The sequence below is a fragment of the Ptychodera flava genome, chromosome 20 (assembly GCF_041260155.1).
Source record: "Ptychodera flava strain L36383 chromosome 20, AS_Pfla_20210202, whole genome shotgun sequence".
Classification (NCBI taxonomy): Eukaryota; Metazoa; Hemichordata; class Enteropneusta; family Ptychoderidae; genus Ptychodera; species Ptychodera flava.
In genome coordinates this window covers 22942486-22967147 of record NC_091947.1, presented here as the reverse complement: position 1 = coordinate 22967147, position 24662 = coordinate 22942486, and the positions used below count along the sequence as shown (strand labels likewise).

Here is a 24662-nt window from a genome sequence, read left to right as displayed (position 1 = left end):
CCCTTCATCTTCACCTTTGTTCTTCTACCAAATCAACTATTCTGCCCTTGACCTTTACTGATCTGCCTTTGCAGCCAATCAGCCACATGGCACTGTGCTTCGTTAAGCCTTTGTCTCATTGCTTGCATTCATTCATCCATTCATTCATTCAGCTGCTAGATTTACGTCACACTGGTGGTCAATCCCACCTTCATCCCCTTGACTGTGCAAGATTGTGATTCTATAATACATGCAACTGCATGGGTAATAAATTAGTCACACTGTAATAGAATCAGTTCTGTATATTGGAATGAGTAGAAATTAATACTGGTAGTCAATACAGCCACTGAACTACAATTCTTCCTGCTGTGACTATGAAAAAATACATGTACATACAGATAATCATTCAATTTGCCATTACACAAACATTGAAGGATATGTGAGACACAGATTTCACCTAAAATCTATCAAATGTTTGTTTGATTTGGTCTTTACTATTGTAAAATGTGAATTACTTGCTGAATATACAATTTTTTGCAAAATTTGTTGTACATCGCATGGTTCCAATAGTCTATATTTGATCCTAAAATTACAGATGGATCATGTAAAATTAACAGAAAGAAGAAGTTAAATCTGTGACTTTCAGAATCCTGTATCTCACTTCTACATGAACTTTTGAGCAGTTGCACTTGTAGCTATGTTGTTGCACTGATTGATCTGTCGATAATGCTTAGAGAGTCTACATGCAGCAAGGCACACACCATACACTCAGTGCAATGCTGTATGTTAATCACATTTAGAATGTGTCCATTATTCCCTAGCGCAGATTACATGACTGTCACTGATGAACTTTTGAACCTTTGAACTTAAAATTCAGTGGATCACTATTTTACTATTGATTTTGCAAGATCTGTACATAAGTGCACGATCAAAAAATAAACCATCGGTATCAAAATGACATATTTCCAACATTTTACGAAAAAATACAACATGGCATTTAAAACCGTTTAAAATGTATTTAGGATGAGTTTTGGGCATATTTTCTTCCCAATCACTCAGACTTTGACACTGACTTCTATAAATTAATATCAGGATTCAAATATGGTAAACAGCCAATAACAATAAAATCAGTAACAAGGATTTTCACCTCGATTTGCTTACACATTTCTGTTTCTACATAATTTGTCAATATTCTTAAAAGTATCTAAATGTACATCCAGATGTTGTTGGAAAAATATGTTGATATGACATTTGAAGAAGTATTTGATTGCTGAAATTGATCAGCTGAATTATTTCCTAAAGTGACTTATAATTGTATGCATTATAATTTTTATTGCTTATCAAGTAAATATGATCAGATATTCTGGATATGCTGTAGCATCATTGAAGACTACAAAAAGTGTAGTATTTTGTAATTTATCAACTACACTATCATAGCAGTCAGTTGGATCATTGGGGTTCTTCGAAGGTGGAATCAAAATACCTTGGCTACCTGTTGTAAACTCCCCTGTGAGAACTTTGGCCTGGTACACATATTTCTTACCACTCCCATCTGGGGAGAATATGTGTTATGGGCAGAATAATTAGCATTTACAGCAAAATAACTTCCTTCTCCATAATAGGTAGCTGTAATGCAAAAATAATGCACAAGATTTACATTCACGTTCGCAGATTTTAATGAATTACGTTTAAACACACAGGCGATGGCTATATACAATTCAACAAGATCTTCAGAGTAGAAAATTCCAAACATTCTAAACATTGACATTCTTTTCCTTTGTCAATCAAATTAGGTAGCATTTATATGTCAAATGAGCCATGCCAAATTGTGCAAATTGGTTTCTCATCATAATAAATAGTTTATTGTCAACTATTTCAGTGTACTAACAAAATTACAGTACATTCCTTCATACTTATTCTCTTTCAGAAGTGGATTTCATATTGACATACATGAAATTTGTTAAATGTAAGAAATTGTTATAAATAACCATGAATCACTTTTATTCAATAATGATTGGGTCACGAAAGATTCCAACTTAAATCTTAGAACTTACCATTTTTCCTGCAAAGCTTCTGTTGAATCCACCTGCATTTATCTTGGGTACAGCATCACCACTGGTACCATGATACAATAACCTCTCATTTTGAGTTCCAGGTTTATTTTTTGTATCCATATTTGCTTCAGAACCATGTACTGTCGATTATCCTTGGATTCTGAATGCGTTCAATCTGTGAAGAGTGAATTAATTGAACAGAGTTGGTGAAATACACGGTAACATCAAAAAATATATTTTCCCTTGTTCAAAGAACAGGTTACAAACTTGATGAACACCTTTTTACTCTAACTATGGTTACAAGTCCATTGTTTTGGTTCAAGTCACTGTTTTATTCACTGCCCAAAGCAAAAACAACACAAGACTTGTTTTCTGAAACTACCGGTATATATATCTCTTTAATGAACCACTATTCTCCTGCCAGCAGTGCAGACTTTGTCAGGTAGGCACACATTATCCATCTGGACCAATTGGTTGTCATGAAAAACTTTATAAATAATATGTCCAAGGACAGTGTGGCTGGAATCTAATAGTATTATTATCTGCCTCATGTAAGCCTTTCTGTAAAGCTATGTGTTAATGTGTTACACTTCTTACTATGTTTTTTATGTTGTGGTACTAGTCTGGGATTGTAATGCTTTTGATAGGGTAATATGACATTAAACTGGTCAGATAATCATTTCCATTCAAGGTAATATATTACCAGGTCCATGGAACGATTGTGATTTACAAATTTAAGTAGGATCATCCTGAACCACTGATAGTGGTGATACCAGCTGTCCGGAATGGGTAAGCGTACCCTGCTAGCATGCTGCACCCGTCAGGATTTGTCCCAAGATTGTCTAAATATTGTATGAAAAGATACGGGATATGAATCACTGTAATAAGTCACAGCCGGGAATGCTGTCGTTAATCATTTGAGTGACCGAGGTGTCATATTTGGCCACAATGTCGTCATATCGACCGTAGAACTTTTTGAAAGTCCTAACAAGTCTTTTGTTGTGTATCCTTGTCTCAGTAATTTTGATGCCAATGAGCTGTGTCTCAGTTGAAAATCAGTGTGGGACATACACCAAGTCTTCGGTTTTAGGCATCACTTCAGATCTTTATCACAAAAAGCTACAGTGGAGACTCAACTTCCAATCCAACTCAATGTTTGTCTAGAAATGTACTGCTTAAATATTCTAAATCAACATATCAGAGTTATCTGATAATAGGCCCATCCACATAAAGGCCCTTTGGGCGATTATTTTGAGAGTAGGTGCTTATTTTGGATTTCAGCTTTGCTTGATCTGTTCAGAGACATTTCACTTTACCTTGCCCTTACACTAAAAACACACCGGTGAGCTGTAATAAAATGACTGTTGTATGGTGAACAAAATAAAAATATTGAGGCTTCTGGCTTCCTGACTGCAGCCAACATCAGACACCCTGACTGTACTGAAAATAACTGCAAATGGAATGATCCAGAGATACACAATGATACATCGTTGTAGTTTATGACTAGACGTCTTTATGTATAAATTGTATTAAAAGTACAGTAAAAACTGTTGTACTTTTATGCATACATGTGTGTGTAAGAGTACATCTGTGTGTTGTCTACATCATTCACAGATCAGAGAAAGTGTAACATTGTTTCCTTCTGAGGCACAGGTGGATTTGTCAGAATTTGTTGGGGAAAGATATAAAGAAAAAGAACTCTCATGAAAAGGTATTCTGCAACATCTTACTCTTTATTTGTCACTGTTTCTATGAGCTTCAACTCAAAAATAAGCTTTTGTGAGTACTTAGTGGGTGTTGGTTACCCTACCAAATTAACGCTCTGGGCGATTATTAAGCTCCAGGTGTGCCACTGACAATATACCCATTTTTTGAGTAAATGCTCTGGGACCATTATCAGAAAACTCTGTTATATATGAATGACTGACTTATCATACAGCTTTAATTAAATACAGGTAGTCAGAAAATATTAAGGGAAAGGAAATGTTATCAGGATGAGATAATCTTCAACTTTAAGGTAGAGTCAGCATCAACCTTACTTTAGCATCTGTCAAAACAATACATCAATCAACACAACATGATGGTTACTTCAAAAGAGTGTATCAGGTTTAGGGAATTATACTACTTATAGGAATTTACGCCCATTGCTAACAGCCCAGTTGATTTCTATAGGCCAATGTTAAACATCTGAGTTAGGGTAAATGCTAGCGAGTCAAGTGCATAGCGTATATTGCCATAAAGTTTACAAGGGCGCTTATTTTGTAGGCAATTCAGTCAATTAGAAGAAGGAACCTTGAGCTGAAGCTGTCAACTTTAACTTAAGATTAAGATTATTGCTTCTTCTGCTTCGTATCTGAATATTTTCTCAAATTTGCTATGGTTACCTTGTTACTGAGACTCTATAACAATTAAGAGAGATTTTTTTCACCTTCACTACCATCAATATACACCTAAACAGCAACATTCCACTCTCACTGCCCTATGCAGGGCTGAAATACTTTTTTCCAACCACCTGTCCACTGGACAAGTTAAAATAAGGAGTGCCTGTCCCAGTCCAAAAAATACCTGTCCACAAAAAATCGTTTTGTTCATTCTTAGAAAATGTACCAAACTAAACCATCTGAGAAAACAGTCCAAAGAAATTAAATAAAAGTGATCTTGCGTAACAACTCTTTTGAGAGGTTGGCAACTATTGAAGAGTCTCTATCTTGGTTTCTGTGATAGCTGAAATTGCTGGGAAAATGTTATTATGTTGAGTGACACCATTCATTGTTGTTTTTCAGCTTAATTGTTGACAAGGAAAACGCGCCCTCACCGTGTGACTTGAATATTCCATATGCCGTATGTTGTGGATTCGAACCCGATTGAAAACTAGCCGTATTGCTACCTCCTATCAATGGTGTTGAAATGATTGTTGATCTTTTTTATTGTGTTTTTGATCTCCGAGTGTCCAGATCATGGTTTCAAAAATTTCTTAAGTTATATTGATTGAAATTTTCACATATACGGTAGGGGAAAAAAGATTGAAATACTGATTGAGGGCTGAAAACTCTACCTGTTCAATGGAAAGTACTTTTCAAAACTGCCTGTCCAAGGCCTCAAAGTACCTGTCCGGGACAGGCAGAAAAGCATTATTTGAGCCCTGCTATGGGTATGCATATCTCAGCTTTGCAAAGATATACCGGGTATGAGTGCCTACCTCTCTTGCAAACAGTTACACTAGACAAAGGCTTGTCTTGACATTCAAATTTGTTTTGTTTTTTCATATGTCATGGGCTCATAACTAAGTATCATGTATCTGTGAGACAGATGATCGCTTAAATTGCATCATATTCTATAGATTGTGACCACTTTCTATTTTGCCTAACAATTTGGTATATAGCAAGTGTCACATTTTGTGGGCCATGATATGCTTACTCTTTTGAAACACCTGACATAATAACCTGGTTGCTTTTCCCGATGGCCGCATATCTTTCTTTCATGATTTTGACTGTGTTACGTGTTGCGATACTGTGTTCATTGCATTTGCAGTATGCTGTTCTTTGTTGTGTTGTGCTGTTTTTGTTAAACACAATGACAAGCGACAAGTAGTGTGACTTTTGACCTATGAATTTTGGATTTACAGATGGGAATGATTGCTTTTAATACTTACATTGTAGGTGTATACAAGCTTTACACACTTTGAACAAGTCATCGTTGATGACACAGTCCCCACTTGTTAATGGGTACTTTAATTACAAGTCCTCAGAGAGGATAGAGTCCTCTTCATTAATTGGGTCTGTGATTAAAAAAACTGCGATACAGATGGGGGCTTAATGGCCGAGAATGAGTTCCATGATGGGTGGAAACGTAAAATTAATTAAAGACACTTATAAATGTCTTATTTACTGTTAAAGCAATGTGAGCTCAACATCTCTTACAAGTTTCATGAAATTGATGTACTATTTCTTGACATATCGACCTAATTATGAAAATTCACTAAATATGCAAATCAGCATTTAATTTGCATGATAATGCTACACATCATCAAACAATTGATGTTCAAATGTATGATATTGGTCAATGTCCTTGTACTATCTTTGAAACAATATTGGTTGAAATATGTCTTAGTTATGGCTTTGGACATGAAAAAATCATAACAAAATGGCCACCAGGCAGCCACATTGCATCAGATTGTGAAACCAATTCACATGCACATTTATGATATAGGTCAACGTCCTTGTACTAAACTTTGAATAAAATCAGTTTGCTATGTGTCTTAGTAATGGCTTCAGTATGAAAATATCATAACAAAATGGCTGCTACGCAGCCATATTGGCTTGTATTGTGAAACAAATTGATGTACATATGTATGACATAGGTCAATGTCCTTGTACCTACTTTGAATAAAATCAGTTGAGACTGCCTGAGTTACGGCTTCAAGCATGAAGAAATTGTAACAATATGCTGTGGCATATTGGATTGTATCACAAAACAAATTGACTTGCATATGTATAAGATAAGGAATTATCCTGTACCAAGTTTAATTGAAATCGCAACAGGCATCTATGAGATATCTGAGTGAGCGTACAGACGCACAGACATGACCAATCCTATAAGTGCCCCTTGACGGTGTCTGTGGGGACTAACAAGCATACATGTAATACCATTTTATTTACAGATTTTTCATTACAAACAGCACATTTTAATTTAGCTACAAATACATCCTAACCTAGTTAATATCCAAAAAATTGTTTAAAGGGGAAGTTCACCAAGGATGAATTTTACATATGTGGTAGCTCTGTGGTCATTTACCCAGGAAAAACTATTTTCACCATTTATACCTCGGGCAATTTTTTACAAAAACCGATATGGTACAGGAAGTTGCCCATGTAATTTGAATCATGGGAAAAAAGCCCAAAGCTTGGAGCTTGCATCATGTGATATGGAAGGGACCATCTTCGGACGGGTATGGCCCCCAGATTGTCCACTCACAGTTACACAGTAGAAAACAGCAACACAAAATATGACAGTTGACAGTTTATTATAAGTAATTCATCGTTTATGCAAGGATACTCCGTATACAAAAAAAAGTTATGTAAATACACACAGCCTGGTTTCAGCATGCGTGAGTGGACAATGCCATACCCATGGGAAGATGGTCCCTTCCATATCACATTATGCAATTAAGCTCCAACCTTGGCGCTTTTCCCCATGATTCAAATAACATGGGCAACTTCCTGTACTATTTCTATTGGTTTTGTAAAAAAATCAGGCGAGTTATAAATGGCAAAAATAGCTTTTCCGGGGTAAATGACCACAGAGCTACCACATATGTAAACATGGGGCCCGGGGGCACCGACGTCCTTTGTGCCTCCTTACTGTTTATTATTGCCATAAATGTGAAATTTGGCAAAAGTCAAATTGTTTGGACATAAATGAAAGTTAATATGAAAGTGAATCAAGAATAAGAGATGGAACTCAACAATATCTAAAACAGGAAACGGTGAACTTATATGATACAGAAGGGGAGAAAATTTAGCCACAAACTATTGTAATATAATGGACAATGGCTAATCTAAACCAAATTACTTAAACTGGATTGTTGGCATTGATTACACATGTATTTATTGTCCATCAAATAGAAAATAAATTTGGGCCATTGACTAAAAAAACATTTGCTTGTTACACTCACCACACTTGTACTTAGTATTTGGAGTGTACACCTATCTACAATACAATGATAAAAAGTTTGGACTCTGAAGGTCAACAGTGCATCTTTAATGTATGAGACTAAATAAGCTTACCCTTCAAGTATGTATAGGCCAAAAACAATATTTAATTTTGAATTATGTAGTGCAGGGAAGAGCAAAAACATATTTAATTGAATAGTAGTGCAGGGAAGGACATAGAATATGGTGAAAAGCAAACTAAATGTAAAAACTGAATATACAATTATATGGAAAGTGTTTTTTTACAGTCATGAGTATCTAGTGTGTGCCGAGAGACAAATATTAAAATTGGACAGTATCATCCTGACCAGAGTTTGTCTGAGTGGTTGTTTCCTTCTGATTTTCTGACACGGTGATAGGTACAAAATATTATGTTATTCACCATAGTTATGCAACATAGCTTGCATTTTGTTCACAGTAGAACTGAGTTTTACATGTAAGATAACTTTCTCATAAACTGTAAATTCTGGCTTCTGGCAGCTCAAACGTTGTAATACTACATTTTTTGATATGATATGGAGTGACTTGCACACATATGCAATATGCAGTGGCAGTCGATATATTCATAGTAAGAGTCTGCTACATTCAAGCATAGTGATGTTGACAACTACATGCATGCCAGTGCACGATTTCAAAGTAGCCAGGAGGAAATTCTAATGGTCTTTTAGTGGAAATATAGGTATTAAACGACAGTGAAACAAACAACATTAGTTATCGTGACCTTGCTAAAGTGCAATCTCGGATCATGTATGATCTGATGATCATGCCAAATTACCATGTCGGATTATGCCGTGATTCTGAAGTGCGCGTAAATCGGTCAACATAAGCACACATAGACTCTCGCCAGTCGCTTGTACTGCTTGGTCTCGCGTAGCTTTCGGTATTTATACAAGCTCGTGCCTTCGGCACTCGACCTTGCGCCTTAGGCGCTCAATCGCCTACGTTGGATTACTACCGCAAGTGATTCCGGTCAAAAGAAGGCACGAGGACTGTCGACAGTCTAAAGCACACACTGTCTTTAGCGATCGAAGTCAACAATGTCAAAATCAATGCACAACTGTCGAAATTACCCAAAATAAGCAACAGAAAACTTAAGTTATCGCTGTGTCGAAAGAGGACAGTACATCAACATAAAACGACGCTAGTTTGTTATGACATGGAGGTAGAAGGACAGAGCAAATTCCCTCGCTCTCACCAAGCTATCACTGACGGGCCGCCGGTGGGATTGCCTCGCTAAAGCAATGGATTCGCCGGTAACGAAGGAGCGTTTCGTGCCAAAAAAATACATGACAGCAACAAAAATACAATCACTGTGAACTTCATATTTACAAAACATCATCAAATAAACGCTAAAAGCTTCAAAACGTCAAAATTCGCCAAGACCGAGAAACAAGACGGCGTCGGTTTGATTTTTCAAAGTCCTTGCCAGGAGCTGGTCCTTGCAAAACAACGCTAACTTGTTATATGCGCATGCGCATATTAAGGGGAGACCCATTTGATTTCGGGGGGGGGGGTATGCAGGAAGTGGGTATGGGAACTTTTTTGTCAGAGAGACAGCATTTTTTAATTTCAACTGTCACACCTGCATCAATTTTTTTATCAAATGGAGTAGCAGTGCAATTTTTCAAATTTAAGCCAGTGTTTCACATATCACAGGATGGTTTTATATATTCATTTTACATTCCAACGAATGAAAACAAAATGGAAAGTCTAGTATATATACAACTTTAAATTATAGAACACTTTTTTGGCAAATCAACAGTGATCAGTACTATACCTGCTTTTCTTTATAACAGTCAATTCCTTTTAAGTTCTCAGGGGAGATGTTATCTTTTGTGGTCAGAGAAACAAGGCTCACACATTGTATTTCATTATATTTGTTGTTCCTCAATTTTTCTTTGACAACTTGTAATCTTTCTAACATATTTATGTTGAGAGAATAATGTATTGGTTTTAACACTAGTTTATTGACTCCTGTCTTGTGTTTTAAATTTTCACAATGTACAGAAGTCAAATAGTCCCATCTAGATATTGCCTGTACCATTGAGATATTGCAACAGAAATCCTGAAATATAATTTCTTTGGTCAGAAAAGGGAAGGAAAACATCGAGTGCACTGAAGTGTAAAGTAGTGAATGCTTATATCATAAGTGCTGGGAAAAAAAACACATGAGAATTGCTTGTGGTAAAAACATTTGCGCTGCCTATGGCAGCATGCTAGCAAAGAACACATGAGAATGAAGTTTCCAAAATTTTGCTCATTTCAACTGCATTGTGACAATTCCGTTTTTATTTCTGTCTGTTATGAGAATTTTTTTTCTCAAGCCATTACAGGCTTATTTTTTCTTTTATTTCACCTGGTGACAATTTTTTTTTCTCAAAATCCTCCATACCCCCCCCCCCCCCAGAAATCAAGTGGTTCTCCCCTAAGTGAGTCCCTGACCTATGCGGGCCAGTGGATTACTTCCTCAGTAGAACTGATATGCCTGCCGGTACCATCATTCTTCAGTCGATCAAAGGCGCCTTTCGTACCAAAAAATACACGACAGCCGCAAAAGTGCATCACTGTCAACTTTATAACTATAGAACATATTGAAATACACAGTGAAACGTTCACAAAGTAAAAAATGTGCCCAGACCGAGAAACAAGATGGCGTCCGATTCGATTCTTCAACTCAGATTTTGTCCTAGAGTTGTGCGCATGCGCAGACGGTAGCTTTAACGAAAGCGAGTCAAAATCAAGTAAATATAAAATAAAAATGGATAAAAATATTGTTTAAAAATAATACAAGGCATGTATCACCAAATTTTGAACATTTCTGACGGCATTTCAACTATACGAACACCCATGCCAAATATCACAATAATCAAATCAGTGGTTTTGAGGAAAAATTGAAAATAGTGGTTTTCACAAAAAAGCTAAAAAAGTGACTTTAAAATGATTCAATCAAAAAAAGAAAAAAGACCGTTTGAGATACATGCCAAAGTGACCACCAGACCAAATTTCAGAAAAAGTTACTGAAGCGTTTCTGAGATACCTGCGTCCACAGCATACGGCCCACTGTATGCAACAACAGAGGCCGCGTCATCACATTAGTACTTTGGGCCAAAGGCCCAAAGGACTAAAATCATCCTTGGTGAACTTCCCCTTTAAGTTTGTTAAAAAGGATGCAAGCTAAGAAGATGTTACATAAAGTCCTCAATTCATTTGCTATGAGAATATTTTCAAAGGAGCTGTTTGCTCTGGTGCCATTTGCTCTAGCCAACTGGTGTATGCTGTGCTTGTCTTTCTATGCCACCAACATGTAAGTCCATAGTAGCTAGTAGGCCTTGCCATGGGTGTGATTTTAAAGTTAGCTTCCATGCTTTATGACAAAAGCAATAGGAGATATTAACCAAATTTAAATACTACAAGAAAAGTTAAACGTCACTAAATCTTTTATTAATAACAATGAGATATTGCATTATGTACAGAACAGAAGAACACAGAAGCACATGAGTTCACAGGTTCTGCTTATTTGTGTCTTAAGCATCGGGGTGGGGGAGGGTGAAACTGTTAATCAAGGACAATAAGTTCCTTTTGTCAAGGAAACTTAATAAACATAACTTTCAACAACAGATTAGGTAAATGGAACAACTACGACATACCTGGTGTATTTTTTGTAATGGATGGGCTTTCAAAGTCTGTGTGAAATGTTTTGCCACTGTATCATACTCATTGGACTTAGGATCAAGAATGACTGTCTTCACACTGTCTCGGTACTTGACATCTTTGCCCATGATGAAGGCAGGCTGAAACCACCTGAAAAAATGTAAGACAACATTATCAAATATAACATGTTGTCTTGTGCAAGTAGATGGTCATGTTTGAAATCCCTGATTCTCGACTGTTTATTTACATATGACAATCATACACTCAATTTGGTGTACAATGTGCGACATATATTACCAGCCGATATGCAATGTTATATGGAGTAAAGTGGAACCAAAATGAGTGTACACCCAACTGCAGCGGGGTTAATGCTTATATTTATATCAACTTGTGTGTCACCATACTTGGGTACTTTTATCACTTTAAGCCCCAAATGCAGAAAACCGACGTCTGAGAGATAGAATTTGGTAATTCTTTGCCAGAGACTGAGCATTTTTGTAAGTTGGCATTACGTTGACAACACACATACAGTATACGACGATAATATATGCATAAATTCATTCATGAACATTGCATTTATCACATTCAATAACTTGGGACCTGCTACAGACACATGAAACAGGTCAAGATTTCAAAGCTAACGAAAAAGTAACAATTTTTTCGCAAATTACATAAGAATAATAGTGCTGGCTTTTTGGCATACTTAAAATAGCTTTGTCCCACTCTGTTCCATTCACATCACTGTCAGTGAGGTAACAGGTGCCATTTTGATGGATAAGCGCATGATATAATATAATTAGGGATATATCTGGATTGACTTCATAAAAGTTCATGAAACTTGCTATGTACATTGGAGATAATATAATATGGCATTATTGAAAGTCCTTTAGCATTTTACTTAAAACCAATTAATAATTTGCTGTGTTAGCGCTGGGTTTGGAAAGCTGTTAGCCACCGTGGCGAATAGTTTCAAATTTTATTAGCCACACATAAATTTTATTAGCCGCACATTTTCACGAAATAAAGCTTTCTATAATGCTATTATCTCCAGTGTCGGTTGCATGCACAAGAATAATGCACATCAACCTTGTATCCAATTGTCTTCATTTTAACACTCAAAAATTGCAAGATTCTGGACTGCGATGCAAATCGACAGCAACAACGCAACGTTGAGACCACGATTAAAATGAACTGCAACACGGAAGGTTGGGCCGCGATGCAAATCAACAGCATGACAGCAACACTGAACGTTCGGACTGCGATTAAAATAGAAGTTTGGTTACACGTAATTACGTTCCATCAGTACGCGTAGCGTCTTTGTCACGTCTATAGTCACGTCGCATACATGTGGCACAGACTTTCAGAACATCATGAAACGACACTTCTACATGTAGTCTTAATTAGGTATAGTAACTTTTAGATTTTCTTGATGAATTGCCTGGAATTTAGACAGGAAATCTTGTTAAAATGTCATTGTAAATTAGCAAACATCTTTGATATCAGAAAATTCAGTAGAGTTCACTGGTACGTACGTGCTATGATTTCCAGACAAGGCCTAAATGAACTGTTGTCGTCCAATTAAACATTTTATCTGAAGCTGTCACAGTGATTTCCCTAAACCACATAAATAACTGTATTACAGAAAATCGGTAAATTTAATGTGAGGATACAACGAGCTTGAATAGTCCTCACGTAGAGACATTGTTTCTCAAAACTTACACGAATTTCGTATGTTTCTGAAAAAAAAACAATGCTGCAAAATCATCAGGAACTCGCAACTAAAGCCACTGTGTGCCTTCAGTCTTTGAAGTTCAGACGTACATGTAGGATTATGTTTAACTAAACCTCTCTAATGAACAACAACACGGAACGTCGAGACCGCGATGCAAATTGACAGCAACACGGAACGCATCGTGGGGATGGCGATTTAAATGAACATCAGTACGGGACCATGAGGACCGCTATGCAAATCGACCACCATTAAAATAAGACCGCGATTAAAATGAGCAACACGGAACGTCTAGACCGCGATGCAAATAAATTTCAACACCGAACGTTGTGACCGCGATTAAAATGCGTATGTCTGCTGAAGCAAAAGTTTCAATTCTCGCGAGTGTTCGCTTGTTGTTTGCTGTACACTAGACAAAATGACATCAAACTTATCGCGGGAATAGGGGCTTGATTGCGTCTGTCTAAATTTTCAATTGTTGCGATAGTCATTTACATGCACAATGCACACAAATTGACGTCAAATCTCTCGCGAGACTTGGCTCGATTGCAATTGCGTACGTCGAAAGAGAACAATACGGAAGTAGATACAGTTTTTTTCGCGAATCGCCGAAAGAGAAGTGCAGATCAACAAAAGACTAAAAACCCACGTTTTTTCTTGTTTTGCCATATTTTTTAAACAAAAATCACTTTCGCCACTGTGGCGAATTAAGATCGATTTTTTTTTCGCCACTTCTGATTTCAATTCAGCGCGAACACAGATTTGCATATTTGACAAACTTTCCTAAGTAAGGATACATAATTGCTTAATGTATCCACTCACTCACGTTTATGCAGGCTGTGCGTATATTTGCATAACATAAACTATAGTTATGCAAATACACACAGCCTGGTGTGAACATGAATGACAATGCCATACCCGTGGGAAGATAGCCCCTGCATAGCCACATGATGAAAGCACCAAGCTTGCGCACTTTTTACCCATGATTCAAAATACATTAAGTTGATGAAGCCATAAAATGCAACTTATGCCGTATTTTCATCTGTTTTAAAAAATCACGCAAGTTATAAATGGTGGAAATGGCTTTTCAGGAATAAGTGACCCAAAAGCCAGCACATATGTATAAATCAGCCTTCTTAGTGAACTTCCCCTATAACACTTTGAGTGCTGTAATTTTTTCCCACTTAAAAATTTTACTGTGACATTTTTACCAATTTTTATGAATTTTTTCTGTAATTTTTTTATAGTTTGGATCAAATTGATATCACATTTCATTGGCTACAGTTTTTTTATCAAAATTTTGGCAAAAATCAGAAAACAAGCGACCTAGCGGCCGATATAGCTCCGCTGTGTTTATGTAGAATAACTATTTTTGACACATGTTGATGAAGCAGGTGGAAATCTTTGATAGCTCAATGCAGTGGCCAGAAAAAAGTGGCTAAAATAGCTGCAAAATATACAATTGAAGATTTCATCGTACTTTGAATATATCACATTGGATCATCCTAAGAACATGTCAACCAAAGCTATCTGATGAGTAGTTTTTTGGAGAATAAAATTTTCTGACCAAAAATGGCAACAATTGCCCCAAAAAATAAAATTTGCAGATTTCATCATAATTTCAAAAGATCAAATTTAGTTCATCTATAGAAACCTGTATACCAAATTTCAAAGCTGTTGAACAGTACTTTTTGAGAAACACATTTTTTAACCAAAAATGGAAAAAATTTACCCAAAATTACAAAATTGCAGATTTCATCATAATTTCCATAAATATCATTAAGGTGATCTGTAGGAACCTGTATACCAAAGTGCAAAGCTAAATTGCAGATTTCATCATAATTTCAATATATATTATTTAGTTCATCTATAGAAACCTCTATACCAAATTTCAAAGCTATCAGATGAGTAGTTTTGGAAATACACATTTTTTGACCAAAAATGGCAAAAATTGCCCCAAAAATACAAAATTAAAGATTTCATCAGAAATTACATATATATTACTTAGCTCATCTGTAGGAACCTGTATACCAAATTTCAAAGCTATCAGACCAGTACTTTTGAGAAAACACATTTTTGACCAAAAATGTCAAAATTGCCCAAAAATTACAAAATTGCAGATTTCATCATAATTTCAATAAATATCATTAAGGTGATCTGTAGAAACCTGTATACCAAATTGCAAAGCTATCAGATGAGTAGTTTTGGAAATACACATTTTTTGACCAAAAATGGCAAAAATTGCCCCAGAAATACAAAATTGCAGATTTCATCATAATTTCAATAAATATCATTTAGTTCATCTGTAGGAACCTGTATACCAAATTTCAAAGCTATCAGATGAGTAGTTTTGGAAATACACATTTTTTGACCAAAAATGGCAAAAATTGCCCCAAAAATACAAAATTACAGATTTCATCAGAAATTCAATACATATTATTAAGTTCATCTATAGAAACCTGTAGGCAAAATTTCAAAACTATCAGACCAGTACTTTTTGAGAAATACATTTTTTGACCAAAAATGGCAAAAATTGCCTTAAAAATGCAAATTTGCATATTTCTGCACAATTTGAATAAATCTGAAATAGATCATCCCTAGGGACATATGTACCAAATATCAAAGCTATCTGACTGGTAGTTTTGAAGGAGAAGATTTTTAAAGATTTTTTTACCAAAAATGACAAAAATTGCCTTAAAAATACAAATATGCAAATTTCACCACAATTTGAACAAATCTGTCTGAAGTCACCCTAAGTAAACTGCATATCAAATTTCAAAGCAATCAGACAAGCAGTTTCAGAGAAGAAGATTTTTTTACCAAAAACACCAAAAAATGCCCCAAAAATACAAATATGCAAATTTCACCACGATTTGAACAAACTTAAGTGAGGTCACCCCAAGTGAGCTGCATATAAAATTTCAAAGCAATTGGACTGCGGTTTCAGAGGAGAAGGCAATTGTTGACGGACGACGATGGACGACGACGACGACGGACGACGACGGAAAATCAACCTATTCGATTAGCTCCGCGTCGCTGACAGCGGAGCTAAAAATGACTGGGGTAATATTTATAGAGGGGACCAAAAATGACTTTGGCGCTCAAAGGTTAAATAGTAATTGTAAAATATTTCTTGGTTGCAAGATTCGTTTTACATTGTGCTTACTCTGATCAAATAGGTCACAGTGGGCTAAATATCATTGACACTGAACAAAACCCTAGTTAAATTTCTGTGAGACTGATCATGGCCCTTGGGCTTCTAAGGCAAGAATATGAATTAGCTATCAATATCCTATGGCATTTTTTCCTGTCTAATGCAAATGACAGATGTCGAGACTAATGAATTACACCAACATCTCTTCAAGTACGTCAAGTGAGTATGACAATCAATGTGCCCTCTAAGGGGAATTAATAAAAATTTTGAGTCAACTTAAGAAAACTTGATTTTCTGTGCCTCACTGACATGCATGACACAAGCTCAAACAAACATTTTACATCAATGATACAAGCATGTCAGTATTTGTAATAAAGCACCCTCTTTAGTAGACCCTAGCCAGTCGTTTGTACCGCTTGGTCTCTGTATTGGTATAGCTTCCGGTATTTGCTGATACAAGCAACTGTTACGTCTCACGCAATCCCCCTTGCTATAACATATTCATGAGGTATCGCATCATAGTAATGGGTGGGGTAACAATACCATAGTGAAAGGTCATCCTTCAGGTCATACATTCATGTGGAGTATAAGTTTAGGTTTCCAGTTTCTGCCGTGATCGTAAAAGATTAGAAATTACTAATAGAATGAATCAATTTTCAAACTTTTAAAACTGATTTTTAACATTGTATTTGTAGTCAAAACAATTGGGCTTCGGCCGTCCCGGATTCCGTCTAAGTGTTGTCGGGCCACGGGCCGTCGACCGTGCTAAGCCACATGGATAAAGTAAAGTGCTGTGAGCACAGGGAAACTGCCGTTGTTTGTAACCTCTTGTCGCGATCGTCGCGTTGCTCGTGTATTGCTCTTCAATTGCTCGTGATATACATGTATCCAGGATACTGTGCCTGAAAACCTAACTCAACAAGTTTCTATGTCAGTAAAACAACTTTTTGATTCCTTGATCCCCACTAGCTGGCCCTTCCTTTACCACAGCCGCGCTGTTTTTATGTCAACAATCGTTATCTGGGAAGCGCGTACAATCGAGGAATAGCGCTGCAGTATAAGCCCACCCCTTCCATGCCACTCGTTGTGACGTCACCGTCGCCTTTTTCATACGGTTCTGTGAGGGCGCATACAAGGTATAACAGTCCTCGTGCCTTCGGCCCTCGATCTCGTGCCTTCGGCACTCGGCCTCGCGCCTTTGGCGCTCGATCGCCTATGTTGGATTGCTACCGCACTTTAATAAAGTGAATCCGGTCAAAGAAGGCACGAGGGACTGTCGACAGTCTACCTCTTTAGTTGTATGCCTTCCTTGATTCCTCATACTTTTGCATGAGCGAGCATGAAGACAATGAAAACAACAATGGCTGCCCCATTCCCACAGATAGAACAGCAAGACAAGTTATTATCATCACAAATCACCGCGGAGACTGAGAAATGACCTATTCCATATTTTTGTCAACCAACACTACAGGAAAACATGTTATCTAATATGTAAATTATATATTGACTGAGCATTTCTGTACATTGAAAGGCTTTTCACAGCTGTGTCAGTGAAGCATCGACTGTAATTTCAATGCATCAGGCAGAGTTGCCCTACGTCATGATGCATCCAATCTGCTTAGCAGGCACTCTGATGACAATGCATTATAAATATAAACATGTCATGTGATGTTGTTGTAGATTCTAAGAGACTCAGTGCAAAAAGTCAACACTTAGTAATTAGTGTCCCGGAGCTAGCTGCCAATTTAAAAAGTTTTGCATTTTGCGTTGATGGTAAAAGTTGCTTATCAAGTGATACTAATAAGAACAGTGCCACATAAGAGGGACTATACTTATGTAAAAGTTGTACAGGACCAGAGCAAGTCTCACTGGTTTTAAGTCATACTCACAAACAATAAGGGGGTGTATGTTTAATGTCAGACACCAGTGTCATATTTGGTCCAGGTGTCAGTCAGGGACATAAAGTTTGATCGAGATGCACCCTTAAATCAAGTGCATGGATGTGTTTTGATATCCCTGGTTCTGTTTTAGCAATCATTGTCAATATGTGGCCAATCGTGTTATGACTATGATCCATTACGGTAATCTAACGTAAATGATTGTGTTCTGACCATGAAAGATCACGTTCTGACCATGAACTTCTTGGTCATTGGCAATGAATCATCATTCATGGTCACAGTGGTCATGGAAATGAATTTGCTGTCAATTAATTGTCATTATTGGTGGTCAATTCACTGTCATTGGTAGTCATTTCATTGTCATTTGTGGTCATTGGTGAATCGGGTCAAACAGATGTACTGTGATCAACCCATTGCATAAGTGGTGAAATGCAATATAAACAGGATATATGGTTTAAAAAAGGAGTGCAGTATTTAGAGGTCTTAAATACTTAACACCATGAAATCACTACCACGTTACTTGCACAATGTTGAATCTATGACACTAAAAATATTGCAGTATAAGGATTATAAAGAAATTTGTTGCCTCCTACAAAGTAGTGTTTCTGTATTGGATCATCAGTGTAATGTTTTTATCATGACAGATTCAGATTGGAATCTCTATGGATCTACATATACCATTGTTGAGTTATTGCATATCTCACAAGCAATTGCACTGCATGAGTGAGCCTCATGAACTAATGCTTACTTGCATAAAAACAACCAAAACAGAAATTTTGAGTAATTAAAAATATATTTCAACTTCACCTGTAATTCTGAAACATAATAAAAACGATGTAATGAAAAATTGAACAAAATTACTGATAAAATACACCTTGGAAAAGAACATGTATATAAAGCCATTAAAAGTATAATAAGATACACTGTATAGTAAATACTGTAATCCTTTTGAAGAAGATGTACATGTATCTCAGTATTCCAATAACTTTATTAAAGGGAAAGTTCACCAAGGATGATTTTTACATATGTGCTAGCTTTGTGGTCACTTACCCCGGAAAAGCTATTTTCGCCATTTATAACTCGCGTGATTTTTTACAAAAACCGATAAAAATAGTACAGGAAGTTGCCCATGTAATTTGAATCATGGGAAAAAAGCTCCAGGCTTGGAGCTTGCATCATGTGATATGGAAGGGACCGTCTTCCGATGGGTATGGCATTGTCCACTCACCCACGCTCAAACCAGGCTGTGCGTATTTACATAACTTTTGTTAATACTGAGTATCCTTGCATAAACGATGAATCACTTATAATAAACTGTACACTGTCAGATTTTGTGTTGCTGTTTACTACTGTGTTTCTGTGAGTGGACAATGCGGGGCCATACCCGTCCATACATGGTCCTTTCCATATCACATGATGCAAGCTCCAAGCCTGGAGCTTTTTCCCATGCTGCACAGTACATGGCCAACTTCCTGTACTATTTTTATCGTTTTTTGTAAAAAATCGCGTGTTATAAATGGTGAAAATAGCTTTTCCGGGGTAAGTGACCACAAAGCTGGCACAGCTGTTACACAAGTCATCGTTGATGACACAGTCCCCGCTTGTCTGCTCGGTTATAATCTTTGGTGTCTTGGTTGCTGTGGAATGGCCTTGATGCAAATTGCATGAGGCCAATGATTTGCAAACTAATGTCTGTGCAATATAGTCAAACAAAGACAATGACATCACTGCATCTAATGCGCGTGGTCAGCATCCCATTCAAATGTGTTTCCGAATCCGGCGGTACAATAATTAAGCTAAAACAATAACAAAGTGGTGGCGCTATCACGCGACGAAAATCGACAATGTCCATTGACATTAAAAACTCTCGACAGAAAATCTGTGTGAGCACGAACTGAATTCATTCTTATTCTGTTTTGATCTGTATAAACCAGATATGAACTGTAAATGCTCACGTGTTAAATTTCATTATATATTGAAGTTATGTGTAAATTTGAACCTTTGCCACATGTTTGCAACTTCATTGAAAGTATTATGATCAACATAATGAACAATATTCACCACAGATTAATTCTAAAAGGTCATGAAGTATACAAATATGTAATTAGCTGAAATAAAATATTAAAGTTCTTTGACTACTGTCATTGTATCACCATTTTATATAGCAAGTGTAATTACCATTGGCCAAGTCCTTCAAGCCATATATGCTGAGCTGTGAAGCTCATTCTATATGCAAATTATAAATTAGCTGACATTATAATGTGAAATGACTTTCGATATTGTTTTAACCAGGTATAATCATCAATGTACATAGCATGTTTTGCCAACTTTGATCAAGTAAATCCCAGTATATATCCCTAATAAGCAAAGTTCATTAAATATGTAAATTAGGAATTGGCTTTAGTAAAAATGCTTAATGATTGTCAATAATGTTGTATCATGGTATCTGCAATATATGTAGCAAGTTTTGTCAACTTTGGTCAAGTCAATTCAGATATATATCTCTAATAAGGAAAGTTCATTAAATATGCAAATTAGGAATTTGCTGAAGAGAAAATGCTTAATGACTTTCAATAATATTGTATTATAGTGTCTTAATGTACATAGCAAGTTTCATCAATTTTGATCAAGTCAATTCTGATAAATATCCCTAATTATGAAAATTCATTTAATATGCAAATTAGGAATTGGCTGAAGTAAAAATGTCTTTTGTTTTCAATAATGTTATATCACAGTATCTTTTATGTATATAGCAAGTTTCAACAACTTCAATCAAGTTAATTTAGATATATATCCCTAATTGGGAAAGTTTATTAAATATGCAAATTTGGAATTGGCTGACGTAAAAATGCTTAAAGACTTTCAAAAATGTTGTATCATAGTAGCTCCAATACATGTAGCAAGTTTCATCAACGTCGGTCCAGTCCATTCAAATATATATCCCTAATTAGCAAAGTTCATTAAATGTGCAAATTAAGAATATTGGCTAAAGTTAAAACACTTAATGACTTTCAATAATGTTAAATCATAGTATCTTTAATATACATACCAAGTTTGGTCGATTTTGATGGAGTCAAATCAGACATATATCCCTAATTAGGAAAGTTCATTAAATATGTAAATCAGCAACTGTCTTTCATGTCACCCCTTAATGGTTCCTACTACTGATATATCTTGGTGTGATCAACATTTGTAGCAAATCTCATCAAATTGTGTGTAGTCGTTTTTAATGAATATCCGTTTTTTTCTAAAATCATTAATTATGCAAATGAGCAAAAAGTATGCAAGCCACACCCACCAAAAACTAATCAGTTCTTGCCATTTGCTAACTGAATCTATGTATCAGATTTGATTCTGATCTGATCAGCCGTTTTTGAGATATCGGACCAACAGACAGACAGACAGACAGACAGACAGACAGACAGACAGACACACAGACAGACAGACAGACAGACATCGCTGCGACATATGCTCACGTGTGTAAACACGTGAGCAAAAAATGGTATTTTCTGTTTTCTGGCCTGTCCTCTGTGACAAGTTTTTTTCCAATTTGAACAAAATCAGTTCACAGATGTTTGATTTATGGTTCAAAGACATAAAAAAATTGCAAAAAAAATGACCGCCTTGCGGCCATATTCAAACTTTTCGCAAAATAACTTTACATGCATATGTGTAGGTCATAGTGCTTTGCCTTTGTGCCAAGTTTGAACATAATCAGTTCATGGATGTTTTGAGTTATGGTTCAATGACATGAAAAAATCGCAAAAAATGTGGCTGCCTCGCGGCCATATTTGATTGTTTCGCAAAATAACATGACGTGCATATCAAGGTCATAGTGCTTTGCCTTTGTGCCAAGTTTGAACATAATCAGTTCATGGATGTTTGAGTTATGGTTCAATGACATGAAAAAATCGCAAAAAATGTGGCTGCCTCGCGGCCATATTTGATTGTTTTGCAAAATAACTTGACGTGCATATCAAGGTCATAGTGCTTTGCCTTTGTGCCAAGTTTGAACAATATCAGTACATGGATGTTTGAGTTATGGTTCAATGACATGAAAAAATCGCAAAAAAATGTGGCTGCCTCGCGGCCATATTTGATTGTTTCGCAAAATAACATGACGTGCATATCAAGGTCATAGTGCTTTGCCTTTGTGCCAAGTTTGAACATAATCAGTTCATGGATGTTTGAGTTATGGTTCAATGACATGAAAAAATCGCAAAAAATGTGGCTGCCCTCGCGGCCATATTTGATGTTTTGCAAAATAACTTGACGTGCATATCAAGGTCATAGTGCTTTGCCTTTGTGCTAAGTTTGAACAAAATCAGTACATGGATGTTTGAGTTATGGTTCAAAGACATGAAAAATCGCAAAAAAAAATGGCCGCCTTGCGGCCATATTCGATCGTATCACTAAATAAATTGACATGCACATGTAGATCATAGTGCTTTCCTTTTGTCACAAGTTTGAACAAAATCAATTCACAGATGTTTGAGTTAATATTCAAAGTCATGAAAAATCGCACAAATATGGCCACCTTGCGGCCATATTGAATTGTAGCGCAAAATAAATCTTTGTGCATCTGTAGGTCATAGTGCTATGCCTTTGTGCCAAGTTTGAACAAAATTGGTTCAGCAGTGTCTGAGAAACTGTTGATGACGGACGCACGGACGGCACGGACAGGACCCAATCTATAAGTCCCGCTGGACTTTGTCCACGGGGACTAAAAATCACCCTTGGTGAACTTCCCCTTTAATGCATGCTGTATTTACGTAAAAATTTTAAATGAAAGGCTAAATTATTGTAAAGTAATGTATATGGCTATGAACGTGAGAAATACTTATAAAGAAATATCAACCAATATACTTTTGATGCAGTAAGAGATGACCTTGATGTTGAACTGCAGCCTGACTGAGCATCAGAAAGTATCACAGTAAGACCTTCAACAGAGTTTATTTAATACTTGTAACAATCAAATCCTATCTGGATAAAATATTTTGGTGATAGCTTAGAGTAAAATTTGAATTAAAAACAATGCCATGCCTTATTGAAACATCAAGAATTTTGATGAAAATAAAACTTCAATGTCACCCTTGTGGCATATTCCCTTGTAATGCACAGTCAGTTTTGATTGATTGCTTGCCATGGCAATGCAACAATCAATACGGATAGAGAGGATTTCTTGTCACAACATCATGTTCTCCAAGAACCACAGTGATTTTAAACAATCCCCAATGGTGTAAACAAGTGTCTGAGAAGCAAATTCTATCAAGAAACCTCAATAAATCCCAGAAAATCTCCAGTACAAACTAACCCAGGCCAATTGAGGCACACCATTGCCCTTGATCATTACACGGTCAGCAGCATACAGGTTATTTGAGAATCAGCTCATGACAGTGTCACTCGACAGCATTAAACTCTGGCAGAGTTCTTCAAACAGTGATCATAATTCTCCATAAATTATTCAATGAGCGAAATAGTCCACAGTTTATCTCACAAAACTGTGCTGAAAACGTTGTAAGTTCCAGGGGCCCACAGTGTTAGACCAAACATGGCTCCCATTTGAAATCAAATGATGGAGTGCGCAAATGAGCAAATCAAATGTGTAGCCTGAGACATGTGATGCTGTATTAAGGGTTATAGGTCAAATATTAGAATGATCTACCTGACCTAGCTATGACCTCCAGGATACTGTTCTCTAGTACAGAGACTTTGTAAAGCATGAAGAGGAAGGAAAAATAATTTTAGGTAAACCTTTATGCAATTTATTGCAAACAATCGAAGAAATTCTCTGTCAATGTGCGTTCAATCCTCTGACATGAACATCAATGCGAACTAGTCACGACTATCTCGGGGACTTTCTCTGGCATTGTTCATGTGAGGTGCAAGACTCGATCATTCTTTTCCACAAATATCTGGTAGGTGTTGCTAGTAAGTAAACAAAAAAATCATATATTAACTAAAATTTTAATTCTTTTTGCCATTTTTGTGAACAAAGCTGTATAAAGGGCTTTCAGGGAAAACGTTTGCATATTATTAAATATATATGTGAGTTCACTATCTTCCAACATCAAACTTTATCATGGTGTGCACCATACTACTTGTAACTTTCTCCCACTCGATCAATGATCAAAACATGGGCTAGACTTGTTTTGTGAATCAACGATAGTATTTCATCAAAATTTTGGCAAAAATCTGTGACTGGGGTATATATTCTATAAGGCAACAACAATTGACTTTGGCACTCAGAGCGTTAACAGTCTTCATCTTGCTGATGAAAAGGAATATTTTGTGGTCAATAATTTGTATTTATTGGAGATTCATGACAATGTAATTAACATGTTTTGTGGTCATAGCATTTGTCTAGGCACATCATACAGTAATTCATGCTCAAGCCACAGCTCCTGTACATGAATGACCATATTTTGTTGTCATTTAGGCTGAGGCAATTGACTACAAATGATTATGTTTCATTGTCACAACTAT

At 36.4% G+C, this 24662-nt stretch overlaps 1 protein-coding gene across 1 annotated transcript in view; it reads right to left on the bottom strand.

Annotated features, from left to right (window-relative positions):
- Window positions 1–1125: 1125 nt before the first annotated feature.
- The window catches only part of LOC139120347 (protein mono-ADP-ribosyltransferase PARP14-like), an 82561-nt gene continuing 59024 nt past the window's right edge, over window positions 1126–24662 (bottom strand). The window contains exons 14-16 of the mRNA XM_070684687.1: window positions 11392–11545; window positions 2034–2208; window positions 1126–1605 (exon numbers count right to left, since the gene is read on the bottom strand). The gene's annotated coding sequence lies outside the window, so the exon portion shown is untranslated. The remainder of the gene's footprint in view (window positions 1606–2033; window positions 2209–11391; window positions 11546–24662) is intronic.